Consider the following 14,441-nt stretch of genomic DNA (forward strand, 5'->3'; position numbering starts at 1 on the left):
ATATATATATATATATATATATATATATATATATATAATTTTATTTTCAGAACACTCTTGGCATATTATAGTCCCAGTTTTAGAAATAAGATAAAGATTCTTATGACTTTGATGTAAGTATAGTTTTGGATAGACCACAGTAACATTAGCTTGCACTTTTTTGTTTTTGTTTTTGTTATAATGTTAACAGTTCCAATGTACTTCTTTTCATTGAGCTTGTTATACTTTGGTTTATTCTGCATACATCTATGACAATGGTATTGCACTCAGTTTGTTATTCTGATCTTTCTGCACTTTTTTCTTTTTTTGATCTTTAGATATGGATTACTATGACAGAAATGTGTAAAATTTAACAGCAAAATGAGGTTAGTAGCAACAATGAAAACTTCCAGATACATATTTTTGCAAATATTCTTCTTCTTCTTTGACTTTCTAAATGGATAGTTTAAAAAATAAATCAATAAAAAGAATTAAAATGGTCAATAGCTAAACTATAGAGAAGCTATGAGGAATCAACTCTACAACAGTGGGTTTGGTTTCATTTTTTTAAAGTGGTAAGTTTTCTTCAGTAAGAAGCGGAAGGCTCTGTCCTTCCTGGAATAATGGTTGAATTTGATTAATTTTGTCTTGCTTTAGAGTCTTTACCTCTAAGATGGGCAAGGATGAATACAAACTTAAGTGATACTCAAATGATCCATGTCGGTTTTATTATTGTTGAAGGAAGATTGGGCAATCTACTTCCATAAAAGTACTGCATTGGAAACCCAAGCAGGGGTCACTATGAGTCTGTATTGATTGGATAGCAGTGAGTGAGAATACATTCTTGCAGTTGTTGACACATAATTTAAAAATTATACCTTAACCAGTACAAATTAGATACTTTAAGGAGATGGTAGTATGAAAAGGTACTAAGAAAGCATTTGTTATATAGAATTCTAGAAGACTAGAAAAGCAATATTAGAAGAAGCCATGGAACAGAGATGTTAGTCCCCTTCAGAGAAGTTTGGTACAATGGAATTCTCCCTGCATTTGTATGGAAGATCCAACAAGGCCAGAGGTGAGGGCAATTGTTGATTTCCATGAGACATAGATAGATAGACAGATAATATTTATCCCCCTACCAGAAAGTGTAGGTCAGTCATTTAATGATAAAGTGCCTGACAAAACCATTGAAGAACAAATTCAGAGCTGCTAACAAATATTCTCTCTCTCCTTTCATTTTTCCAAGAAAACACGGTCTCTTACTTTCCCTGGCTGGAAAGTACTTCTATCTCCTCTTTGCCAACCTGATTGTTACCCTTTTTAGAAAAATGTTTAGATTTTTTTTTAATGAAAATATATTTGAATATTTCACTCCAGAGTGATTTCTCTATTTCCTGAAATATGATAGAATTTAAAGTCTGTATTAAGGAAAAAGAGAGCCCAGATTCAAACAGGTTCAATAGAGACCCTTTTATTAAGCCTTAAATAGGACAAAGACAATCATCCAGGATGAAGGAAACCCTCAGCATGTGTGCAGTACAAAGAGCTGAACAGAGTCCACTCAGTCATGGTCATGGGGCTAATTATATTTGATTGAAAGCAAAAGAAATTACAAAATCATGACTGCTGGCAAATGGATTCATCACTGTCTCAAATAGGACTGCAGAAGTGGGGAAAGGACCATGATTGGGATTCGCACATAACTGAAGATTAAAAAACATTACAAGATTGGTTCTGGGCCTTGACCATCTGGCTGAGTGGTGATCTGGATATCACTCATGACTATGTGGCCTGAGTCATAGCCACAAAGTGGCTATAATACAATATCAGAACCCTAACCTTAATTTAAATAAGATAAAGACACACCCAAGAAAGTTCCCTAGTTCTTTGTGTGAGCAGAATCTACTTTCAACCACATTCTTCCTGAGTGCTAACTATTCTCCTTAGGTTTGTCACAGAACTTATCTACCCATAGCCATAATATTGGTTTAAAGGTCAGAAAGAACTCCAATGGCATCTGAACTTATGTCAAGACTCAAAATGAAGTTAACTTTCCCACTTTAGACTGTAGCCTTCCATAAATCAAATACTTCAGAAATTAAGCTCTAATACAAGGCTGAGAAACACAATTTATAATTTTGAATGATCTTCTGTTGTTTATTTTTTAATTTATTATTGGTCTGTTATTTCAGGTAAGTTAATCTCGTTTTTCCTTAAAGACTGTAGTTGTTTTTAGATGGGGTCATATATTTTATTACTTTTAAATCAAGCAGTGTTTGCATTTTATTATAGACATATCTTCACTATTTTCCTTAGACAACGTGATATTATTGTAGGATAGCAGGTTGAAAAATCTAAAATTATCTTGGGAGTTCAGTCAAGAATGTGACAAAATATTTCTCAAAATATTTACTTCTTGTGTGTCATTAAATGGATACTATTGAATATAATAAGAGAAGTAAGTGTTCCTTTGGTTGATTTTTTAAGACTACTTAAATAGCATTTAGAACATTGATAAAACAGCTGTTAAAATTCATTTTGGGGATTTGAGAAATACTACCTACTCTAAGACCTGAGAAAATTTCATTCTTATCATTAAATATTAAAGCAATATCAGATTTAAAAATTTCCTACTTTCCTTCTTTCGTTTGATTTTGTAAATTTATATTTTTCTGTGTGAGAACTTATCTTTTTATAATGCATTACTTCAATGGCTACATATATTACAACATTTTCCAAATTAATTATGTGATTATAAAGAAAATTTTGATTGACTATACCCAATGAGGGATCATTCACTATGAATTGGAGAAGACTCGACAGAAGTACATTGATAGTAATATATGAATTTGATCTTCAAGTAGTTTTTGCAATTTATTATAGATATATCTTCACTATTTTCCTTAGACAAAATGACATTATTTTAGGACAGAAGATTAAGAAATGTCAAATTATCTTAGGAGCTTAGTCAAGAATGTGACAAACTATTCCTCAAAATATTTATTTCTTTCTATGTCATTAAATGGATATTATTGAATATAATAAGAGAAGATCTTAGAAAACTAATACCCTCCAATGAAAAAACAAAACCACTGAATCTTTTAATTTACTCTTTAGATCAAATATGGAACTTAACTTGTCTGTGCAATTTGGAAAAAAGATAACAATTTTAGAAACATAGAGTTGATAAATTTCACAAAACAGATTTGGAGCTGTACTGAACCATTATAATTATTTTATTTACAATTCAAAGCAGTGAAGCCACTTCTAAGAGACATATCTGATTATTATGTTATGTAGTATTCTTGATTTTGGACTTTATTGATAAAAATGTATACATGCAAAATTTCTGAGCTTTGCTTCAGCTTTAGCATACACTTAAGCTTAATTTTTCTGTTGAGTGTTGTTAATTTCTCTGAGTTTAGTTAATATGACTCAATTACTTTAATGGCACTGTTAATTTGCATGAAGGTGTGCATAATATATTCATAAATAAGCTTTTTTGTATCTAATTTTTCTCACTTATAATATCAAAAGAGCAATTTGTTTATTTAATTGGATAGAGTCTATACTATATTTGATTTGAGTACATTAAATTTATTTTCTGTAATTGAAAATGTTTGATGGGAATGGAGTTCAGTATAGGTTAATTAGACACTTTTCTGACAAATTAAGGGAAATATCTTTTATTTATTTATTTTATTTTTTTTTTTTACCCAAAAAAGTAACATGTTTAGTATTTCATTTGCCTGGATGCTATATTTGAAGACATATGTATAGGAATGTCCAGCAATGGTAGAGGAAGAAAGTATCACTAATGTAGAATAACACAAAGGAAACAATAATGTCTATATTTTATATTATTAGAGAGCTGCACAGTTTATACCATATTTTCCTACATCATCTCTTTCTGACTTACTAAGCTTAGAATGAATAAATGTGATGGGGACATGTGAGTAAACAAGTAGAATGAATAGAATTGATCAATTGTACGTAGAATAATGTCTCCTCAAGAATGTTCAGGAGCTCTGGTAGCACAGTTCCTGAGACATTTGGCTGCTAATCAGAAAGTCAATTCAAATCCACAGCCCCTCTGTGGAAGGAAGGTAGGGCAATCTACTTCTGTAAAAATTCACTACCTTGGAAATCCAATGAGGGTCACTGAGAGGAAATCAATTTGATGACAGTGATTTTGGTTTCTTTTTGGTTTTTAAGAATGTTCAAGTCCTAATGTCTAGGATCTTTGAATACGTTAGGTGATAGGGCAGAGAAGAGTTAAGTTTGCAGATAAAATTCAGATAACTTAGCCATTGAACTCAAAATAGATAGAAATTCTTGAATTGTTTGAGGAGGAAAAAATATAATCTCAAAGTTTCTTAAATGTGGAAAGAGTCAGAGAAAAGATCAGAGTGATGCTATGTGAGAAGGATTTGACGCGTCATTGCTGGCTTTCAAAGTTGGATGAGAGAAGCCAACAGGCCAAAGAATGAAGATGTCCTCTCAAAACTGGAAAAAGCAAGGAAACGGATGACTCTCTAGATTTTTTAGAAAGGAATGCAGCTCTGCCAACATCTTGACCTTTTTTCCAGGTAGAGCCATGTTAGACTTCTGATCTGCCAAACTGTAAGACAATACATTTGTATTGTTTAGCCACTAATATTATAGCAGTAATAGCAAAATAATATATATTTTGGAACCTGAAGTAGAGTGTTTCTATAATAAATACCTAAAAATGTGGAAGTGGCATTGAAACTGAGCAGCAAACAGAGGCTAGAAGAATTTTGAGAAGGAAGACGGAAAAAGCCAAGTGTGTCCTGAGTGAACAATAGAAATATGGATGTTAACCACTCCATTATTGAGTACTCAGAATCATCATGAACAGACTACAGATAAAAATAAGGACACTAAAGTTCCTTCTGGCGAAGACTCCGAAGGAAATGAGACACAAATTAATAGAAAGGAAGGGCATATTTGTTATAGAGTGTTAGAAAGCTTAGTGAAATGGTTTCTTGCATTATGAAGAAGGCAAAACTTGGAAAAGATGAAACAGTATAGTTAGCTGAGGAGACTTTCAAGCAACATGTTGCATGCATAGGCTCATTTCTTCTCGATGTTTATAATAAATTCAAGAGGAAAGGGATATACTGAAGAAAAAAATGATCAAAAACAAGGAACCAGTACTTGATGATTTAGGAAATTATCAGCATACCCATGTTGCAAAAGACAATAAGATTAAGAAATTCATTGTTAAGAGTGTGGTCTAATGAGAAGACTTCCAAAATGTGGGTGTACAGACTTTTGCTAATACCTGAGTAAGATCAAAAGATTAGAATATTCAGTATGCAAAAGAATCTTTGAAAAGACTGAGTATAACTCACATAGCCCTCCTGATCATGTCAGAGCACATCCAGGAAGATTTGGGGCATTGTCTTCAACCATGTCAGCAAAAACCAAAAACAGAGATGGGATTATATCTAGGAAAGATCTGTGGATGAGTCTCTTGTTTAATGAAATAGTCCACATGGAATCCATAGAGATACACAAGTTTATTGGGAATTTTATCCCATCAGAAACACGGCCACCTTGAATGTAAATGGACAAAGGAAGCATAAAATCTTACAGGCAGGAAACAGGCCAATAAAACTACTGAGTTTTAAAAATGTACTAGTTTTCATGAAAAAAGAAAGGTGATTCTTGGTGTGTATTCTTTCAATATGCAGTTTCAGAAACACTCATTCTAGAGATTTTTATGTTTTGTATCTTTATATCTTCAGTACCATTTTCTTCTTTGTTGTTCTCTAACTCTCTAATCTTCTATTTCTTTTGTTGTATTGTTTTTCTGTATTCTGCCTTATTTCTGTAACTTTATTAAATTCCTAATAGGTGCCCAACAGTATGTTGAGTAAAAAACTGTACAAAGGAAGTGATAAAATAAATTTCTAAATTCTAGAGAAGTTTTACATAATTTTTCAAAACTGTGTTCATTCATTCATTTATTTATTCATTAGTCAACTTATTTATTTCAATTGTATGGTCAAAAACAAAGTAACAATGGCTAAATTCAAATTACATAGCTTTTTTGCCCAAACTTTAAAATCAAACTATATATGAAGAAATCAACTTCTATGCGAAGAAGAAGACAGCTATCTGGCCAATTGACTGGAAGAGATCCATATTTGTACCCATTCCAAAGAAATGCGATCCCACCGAATGTGGGAATTATCAAACAATACCATTAATATCACATGCTAGTAAAATCTTAGGAGCTCTGGTAGCATAGTGGCTAAGACACTTGCCTGCTAACCAGACGGCTGGCGGTTCAAACCCACCAGCCACTCCTCGGAAGGAAGGTTGGGCAATCCTACTTCCGTAGTGATACTGCCTCGGAAACCCAAGGAGGGGTCACTATGAGTCGGGGCCGACTCGACGGCACATAACAACAACAGTAAAATCTTACTGAAGGTAATTCAAAATTTGTTGCAGCACTATATTGACAGAGAGCTTCCAGAAATAAAAACTGGATTCAAAAGAGGACATGGAATGAGGGATATCATTGCTGATGTCAGATGGCTCTTAGCTGAAAGAAAGAATACCAGAAATATGTTTACTTATGTTTTATTGACTATACAAAAGCATTCAATTGTGTGTATCATGACAAATTGTGGGTAACATTGAAAAGAATGGGAATTCCAGAACTCTTGATTGTACTCATGAGGAATCTGTACACAGATCATGAGGCTGTCATTTGAACAGAATTAGGGGAGATTGCATGGTTCAAAATCAAGAAGGGAGTGCATCAGTGTTGTATCATTTCACCATACTTATTCAACTTGTGTGCTTAATAATCCAAGAAGCTGTATTATATGAAGAGGAATGTGACATCAGGATTAGAGGAAAACTCATTAACAACCTGTGATACACAGAAGACACATTTGTTTGCTGAAAGTGAGGAAGACTTGAAGCACTTACTGATGAAGATTAAAGACTACATTCTGCAATATGGATTACTACTCAATATAAAGAAAACAAAAGTCCTCACAACTGGCCCAATAAACAGTTTCACTGTGGATGGAGAAAAGATTGAAGCTGTCAAGAATTTCATATTACTTGGCTCTACAATTAACACAAATGGAAATAGCAGTCAAGATATCAGATGATGTATTGTATTAGGCAAATGTACTGCAAAGGACTTCTTTCAAATGATGAAGAGCAAAGATGTCTTTTGAAGACTAAGATGTGCCTAACCGAAGCCATGGTATTTTCAATCTCCTCATGTGCATGTGAGAGCTGGAAAACGAATAAGGAAGACTGAAGAACAGTTGATCCCTTTGAAGTTGTGGCATTGGAGAAGGATGCTAAGTGTAGCATGGTCTGCTAAAAGGACTAACAAATCTATCCTAGAGGAAGTGCAGCCAGAATACTCCTTGGAAGTGAGATGGCCAGACTTTGTCTCACCCTCTTTGGTCATGCTGTCAGAAGGAACCATTCTTGGAGAAGAATATCCTGCTTGGTAAAGTTGAGGGTCAATGAATAAGGGGAAGACCTTCAACAAGCTGGATAGACACAGTGGCTGTAGCAATAGGCTCAGGTGTAGCAAGGATCGTGAGGCTGGAACAAGATTGGGCAGTGTTCTGCTGTGCTTAGGGTCTTTATGAGTTGGTGACAACTCGATGGCACCTAACAACAACAACATGAAGGAGAACAATTAGTTAATTTGATAACTACATTTACTGTCTAAATAGAAGTACATTTCTCCTCTGTCTGCCCATTACAGCTGTAAGTAGCTCAATGGTGACATCACACATCATTTTAAACTCAAATGCCTACTGATAATCCTAATAGGTAAAAGAGAACGAGGCATATATGCAGACTAACTCCATGAATTTTTTAAATGAGGAAGCATAAATTCAAAATAGTTAAAGGAAGCATTCTCTCCAGAAAGTGGAAAGAGAAGACATATCTTTAGGTAGGAAAGAAAATTTTTGAATGAATGTACTTCTGTAGAATGCTTTGCAAGTTTTATTTACATATTTCTCTATATCCCCTCTGGTTCCAGCCAGAGGAACGAAGAATAATATTGGAGAAGCAAATTTTGACAGTCAGAATAGAAAATTGTTTGAAGATTTTTGCCCAAATTTGGAATTCCCTTAAGTTACTTCTCAAACTTCAGGAAAGAGTATTACATGTACAGTATTCTTACACTGGTAAACTTTAATGGATGATTCAGTTTAAGACAGAAATGGAAAATTTATGAACACTTGAGTCAACTTACTACTGAGGCCAGTGCAATGGGGCCACCATTATCTTAAGAGAGAATGAGGCTAGAGAATTCCAGGCTATGTGATCAGCTAGGAAGTGATCAGGAGGAAATAAGACACCCTTTTGTGTCCATAGGAATTACATTGGACAATTATTAATGTCACACATTCCCAGAAAGTTTAGATAGATTATGATCAGGGTATTTCTATATCTCTCATGATAAGCCTTACAATGAGATTATTTTGTCAAAATCTGAGCTACAGGATGTTTCCTTTTTAAAATGATAATCCAGATATGTTTTCATTTTCATGGTTGTGCTTATTTCTGTGTATGTCTGTGACAGGTTGATTACAGCACAATAGTGTTGCCATGTTGATTGATATTTTCCTGAAATATGCATATAATTAATTTACCAATTTTTTTAAAAAAAGATAATTATCTTTTCTACAGGCAAAACTTGCTCCTCAGTGTAATAGTTTTAATATTAAGAAAACATATTTCACTTGTAATTAATTTGCTCTGTAGCAAATATCTGGAACTCATTGTTTTAATAAGAGTAACCTGTCACATAGGAAAGTATACAAACTACAAATTGTGAGTAATATGAAAATTTGAGATATAAAATAATTAGAGTTTCCCATTATCTAATTCTATTTATTTTCTGATTAGGTAAAATATACATTCTCACCAAATCATGGTTTTAATTTTAATGGCTCTGAATTTTTTCAGAATCAAACACCTGAAAATTTTAATTACAATTATCAAGATGAAAATGTAATCCCACTATCAATCTTATATTTAACCAAAGGAATACCAAAAGTCTTCCATCTGCTTATTATAGGGCAGAAAATAAACAAGTCTCCATGTTTAACAGAAGTAAAGTTTTCCCAGTCATTATGTTCTCAATCATTATAAAAGCCTTTCTGGTGTGCATCCACACAGGTTTAAAACAAACAAACAAAAAAAAAGGCATATTAAGAGGAGAGTCAATTTTTATCCACACACCTCATTTACATAGGGGACTTATTTTATTTGGAATTCTGAGGCATGCTTGTAACCTTCTCATAAAATCAGGCCATTAGATATGATGTATATATTGAAAGACACAGGAAGCATCAAAAGAAGATGGAAGGAACACAGAGAATCACTGTACTAAAGAGAATTGGGTGTATGATGTAAGTACCATATGATAAAGAATTAACGGCATTGTAAGAAGAAACCCAGGCTGCACTGAAGACACTGGTGAAAAACAAAGCTCCAGGAATTCACCAATTGAAATGTTACAATAAATGATGAAATGCTGGAAGTGCTCGATCATCTGTGCCAAAAAATTTGTGGTGAATCTATAGGAAGATACCAATTTTTGTGCTCATTCCAAGGAAAAATGATCCAAGAGCATGCAGAAATTATCAATATCCTTACTATCACATAACTAACATTTTGTTGAAGACAATTCAAAAACCCTTGTAACAGTATATCAACAGGGAGCTTTCAGAAATTCAAGTCTGATTCTGAAGGGGATGTGTAATGACGTATAACATTGTTGATGTCAGTTAGATATTGGCTGAAAGCAGAAAAAAACAGAAAGATTTCCCCTGTATTTTATTGACTATGGATAGTTATTTACTGGTGTGGATCATAAGAAATAATGGATAACATTGTGAAGAATGGAAATCCCAGAACACTTAATTGTACTTGTTCAGAAACTATACATAGACCAAGAGTCTGTCATTTGAACAGAATAAGAGGATACTACATGGTTTAAAATCTGGAAGGGTGTATGTGAAGGTTGTATCTTTTCACCATATTCCTTCATTCTGCATGCTGGTTAAATAACATGAGAAGATGGACTATATGAAGAAGAATGAAGCACCAAGAGTGGAAGAAGACTCTTTTGCAACCTGTGAAATAACACAATTTTGCTTATTTTTAATGAGGACTTGAAGCACTTGCTGATTAAGATCAAAAATTACAGCCTTCAGTATGGATTACATATCAAGATAAAAGAAACAAAATTCCTCACAACAAAACCAATATCAATATCATTTTTAAAATGGAGAAAAGTTTGAATTTGCCAAGAATTTCATTTTCCTTGGATTCACAATCAACACCTCTGGAAGAAGCAGTCAAGAAGTCAAAACACATTACATTGGTCAAATCTGCTGCAAAAGCTCCCTTTAAAGTAATTAAAAAGCAAGGATGTCACCTTGAGGACTAAGATGTGCTTGATATTTTCAATTGTTTCATATGCAAGTGAAATCTGGACAGTGATTAACAAAGACCCACGAGGAATTAATATCTTTGAATTATGGTGTCAGCAAACAATATTTAATATCCTATGGACTGACAAACGAATGAACAAATTTGTCTTGAAGAAGTACATCCAGAATGCTCCTTAGAAACGAAGATGGCAAGACTTAATCTCATATTTTTTGGACATGTATTAGTAGGGAGCAGTTCTTGGAGAAGGACATCATGCTTGGTAGAGGGTCAACTAAAAAGAGGAAAGCCCTCAACAAGATAGATTGAAACAGTGGCTTCAACAATGGGCTCAGATATAGCAACAATTTGTAGGACAGAGCAGGACTGGGCACTGTTTCCTTCTGTTTGTACATCAGGTCACTAAAAGTCAGAACCAATTTGATGACACCTAACAATAAGAAGAATGTAAGTCAGTGAAAATATGAAACCAAAAAACCACTGCTTTCAACTCCATCCCAACTCATAGCAACTCTACCCAACAGGGTAGAATGACCCCATAAGTTTTCTAAGCCTGTAACCTGTAGGAAAGTCTACTGTTATATCTCTCTTTTTCAGGGTGGTTGGTGGCTTCAAACAGCTCACCCTTCTTTCAATTAGCTGTCCAGCACTTAACCACTGCAATACCAGGACTCCTTGGTGAAAACATAGCCTGGATTATTTGCTAGGGTGCCCTGGATAGTGACATCAATAGGGTTGGTGTCATCAAGTGAGGTCATATTTAGTAATGTTTTTGATCAATTTTAATAATAGAATATTGTTGTTGTTGTTGTTGTTGTTGTTGTTGCTATGTGCCTTCAAGTCGGACCCTACTCATAGCAGCTCCCCCTTTGGTTTCTGAGATGGTATCACTGCGGAAGTAGATTGCTCAACCTTCTTTCTGAGGAGTGGCTGGTGGGTTTGAACCACCAGCCTTCTGGTTAGCAGTCAAGTGCCTTAGGCACTATGCTACCAGAACTCCTAATAGAATATTATGTGACAAATATAGCCATAAAATGCTTAAATATAATATCTCTTAGATAATATGAACACTAACAAAAAAATTGTTTTATTAAATCTTTCCATATTGAGTTACAACATTATTAGTAATGAAAAGAAGACTTTTTTGATATTTTTTTAATTACTACTCAATCCAAAAAAAGTTATGATATAAATATTAAATACTACCTATCACAATATTGTAGCTAACATTTCAGAAAATTTGAAAAAAATAAGCAACTATAAAAACTCCAGTAGCAATGGAAACAACAATGCCTGCTTGTAATATAAGCAGAAAAATACATATTACTTCAAGCATAATTATAATTGGGTAATAATGACATCTCTTACTAGAGTACATTAAAAGGTTCCAAAAGTAAATTAGCATAGAATTTTAGCCCTGTAGGTATATTGATACACGTAAGCCTGACTTAGGAAAACTGCTTTTGTTGTAATTAGCTACAGGAATAGTTTTATAAAACACAATAAAGTTCTGCTGGAACACTGTACAAAAATTTCATACGCAGTCATTTTGGTGTCACTCCTTGTGACAGCAGTCTATACCCTCCAGACCTTCCTAGGGATGCCACAGAACTTGGATCCATACTGCATAAAGTTCTGCTACTGATTGTCAATCATCCTTCTTCACATTCATTAAGGTCTCTGACAGGTTGCATTATAGCCACACCCTATTTTATCTAGTAAAAGTCAATTGGGAGGAGCCATCAATGAATCAAGACTGTGTGTTAAAAGATCGTTGTATTTGGGCCTGTGTTAGCCAGTAATCCCACTGCAATTGAGATAATAGGTTAATTGCTCAGCTGTTAACCAGAAAGTTGACAGTTAGAACCCACCAGCCACTCCACAGGAGAAAGATGTGGCAGTCTGCCTCTGTAAAAATTACATCCTTGGGAACTCTATGAGGCCATTTTAACTTGTCCTATCAGTGAGTCAAAATTGACGGGATAACAATAGTTTTTTTATTGACCAGTGGAGATGGAGGCTCCTCTGGCTATATACTTGGGAGTCTAATGGGCACTCCTGAAGCCATTTCATGGTGGAATTGTGAGACCTCAGCCTAGCTGGTTATTACCACTTCTGTAAATGATTTCTACTATTCTATAGAAAATCTAGAGTCCCTGGGTGGTGCAAACAGCAAACAGTTAAGCACTTGATTACTAGCAAAAAAAAAAAAAATGGTAATTCCAACTCACCAGGCCTCACAAACTATTTCCTGAACATCAAGCAACTGAAAACCCTATGGAGTAACATTACCCACATACATGGGGTCTACATGAGCAGGAGTCCACTACCTATCAACTAAAGCAACAAAAAAGAGAGGCTTCTTTCGGAAGCAGAAACTTTCTGTAATCCTCTAGCACTCCCCTAGACACATTAATGATATGTTCTCCCCCAAAGAACTCCGTGGGACCCTCAGCTTTGTGCTTCTCCAGAACAGCATTGTGCTCAATTGACCACCCTGCTAAGTGTGTCCATTTTTCAAACTGCCTGGAATTGAGATGACCAGTTGGGACATTGAGTCAAACTGAAAATAATCATCAAGACTTTACTATAATAGTGTACACAAGAGGCAAACATATGTGCCCACTCCTCAGTGTTTTTTTTCCCCCACAGTATTTCAACTGAGATGGATACAGTAGACCACGGTGGAGAGAGTGGCAAGAGGACTCACCCTACTGTTGAAGAGCAGTGAACAAAACACTTCTGTCGTTTTATGGATCTTGGTATTTGGAAGAGTTTTTGTTGTGTTGTTATGTGCTGTGGAGTCAGACCCGACTCATAGAGACCCCTCCTTGGATTTCCAAGACAATATCACTACGGAAGTAGATTACCCCATCTTCCTTCCGAGGAGTGGCTGGTACGTTTGAACCACTAGCCTTCTGGTTAGCAGTCAAATGCCTTAGGCACTATGCTACCAGAGCTCCCTTTGGGAGAGTAGCAGAAGAAAAAGTTCTTGGAGTGGAAAAGTATTGAGGTCAAAGGAGGGAAAAGTGTTCTGGTCAGGGTCTCCTAAGAAGTCTCATTAAAGGTGCCTGAAAAGTGTCTCAGCTGAAGCTACTCTCCATTCTTTCCTGAACCATTACAAAAAAAAAAAAAAAGAAAAAAAAAGTGCACTTGTTCCTGTGGAGTTGATTCTGACTCATACTAACCCTAAGGACAGAGTAGAATTTCCCCATAGGGTTACCAAAGCTGTAAAATGTTATGAGTGGGCAAAGGAATTTTACTGCATTGAATACAACAAATTATGGATAATATTTCAAAAAATTGGAATTCCAGTACACTTTTGTATTCATGTGAAACATGTACATAGATCAAGAGGCATCCACTGGAATAGAGCAAAGGGATACTGTGTTCTCAAAAAGCAAGAAAGGTGTGCATCAAGGTTATATCCTTTCAACATATTTATTCAGTATGTGTCCTGAGAAAATAATCCAAAAAGAAGAAGAATGTGGCATCAAGATTGGAGGAAAACTCATTAATAACTTGCAATATGTAGATGGCCCATCTTTGCTTTCTGAAAGTGAACATGACTTGAAACACTTACCGATGAAGATCATACACTCCAGCTTTCAGTATAGATTACACCTTCACATTAAAAAAAAAAAAAAAAAAAAATCCTCATAACTAGGCCAATAAGCAACATCATGATAAATGGAGAAAAGTTTGAAGTTGCCAAGGATTTCATTTTACTTAGATCCACAATCAAAGTAGCAGTCAGGAAATCAAACAATGTATTACAGTGGAAAATCTGCTGCAAAAGATCTCTTTAAAGTGTTATAAAGTGAAGATGTCACTTTGAGAACTAAGGTGTGCATTACCCAAGCCATAGTATTTTCAATCTTCTCAAACACATGTGACAACTGGACAATGTGTAAGGAAGATTGAAAAAGAATTCATGCCTTGTTTTCATGAAGAATATTGAGTATACTGTGGACTGACAG

This window comes from Orycteropus afer, unplaced genomic scaffold, assembly GCF_000298275.1.
Source record: "Orycteropus afer afer isolate SDZICR_OR568_19922 unplaced genomic scaffold, OryAfe1.0 scaffold00138, whole genome shotgun sequence".
Lineage (NCBI taxonomy): Eukaryota > Metazoa > Chordata > Mammalia > Tubulidentata > Orycteropodidae > Orycteropus > Orycteropus afer.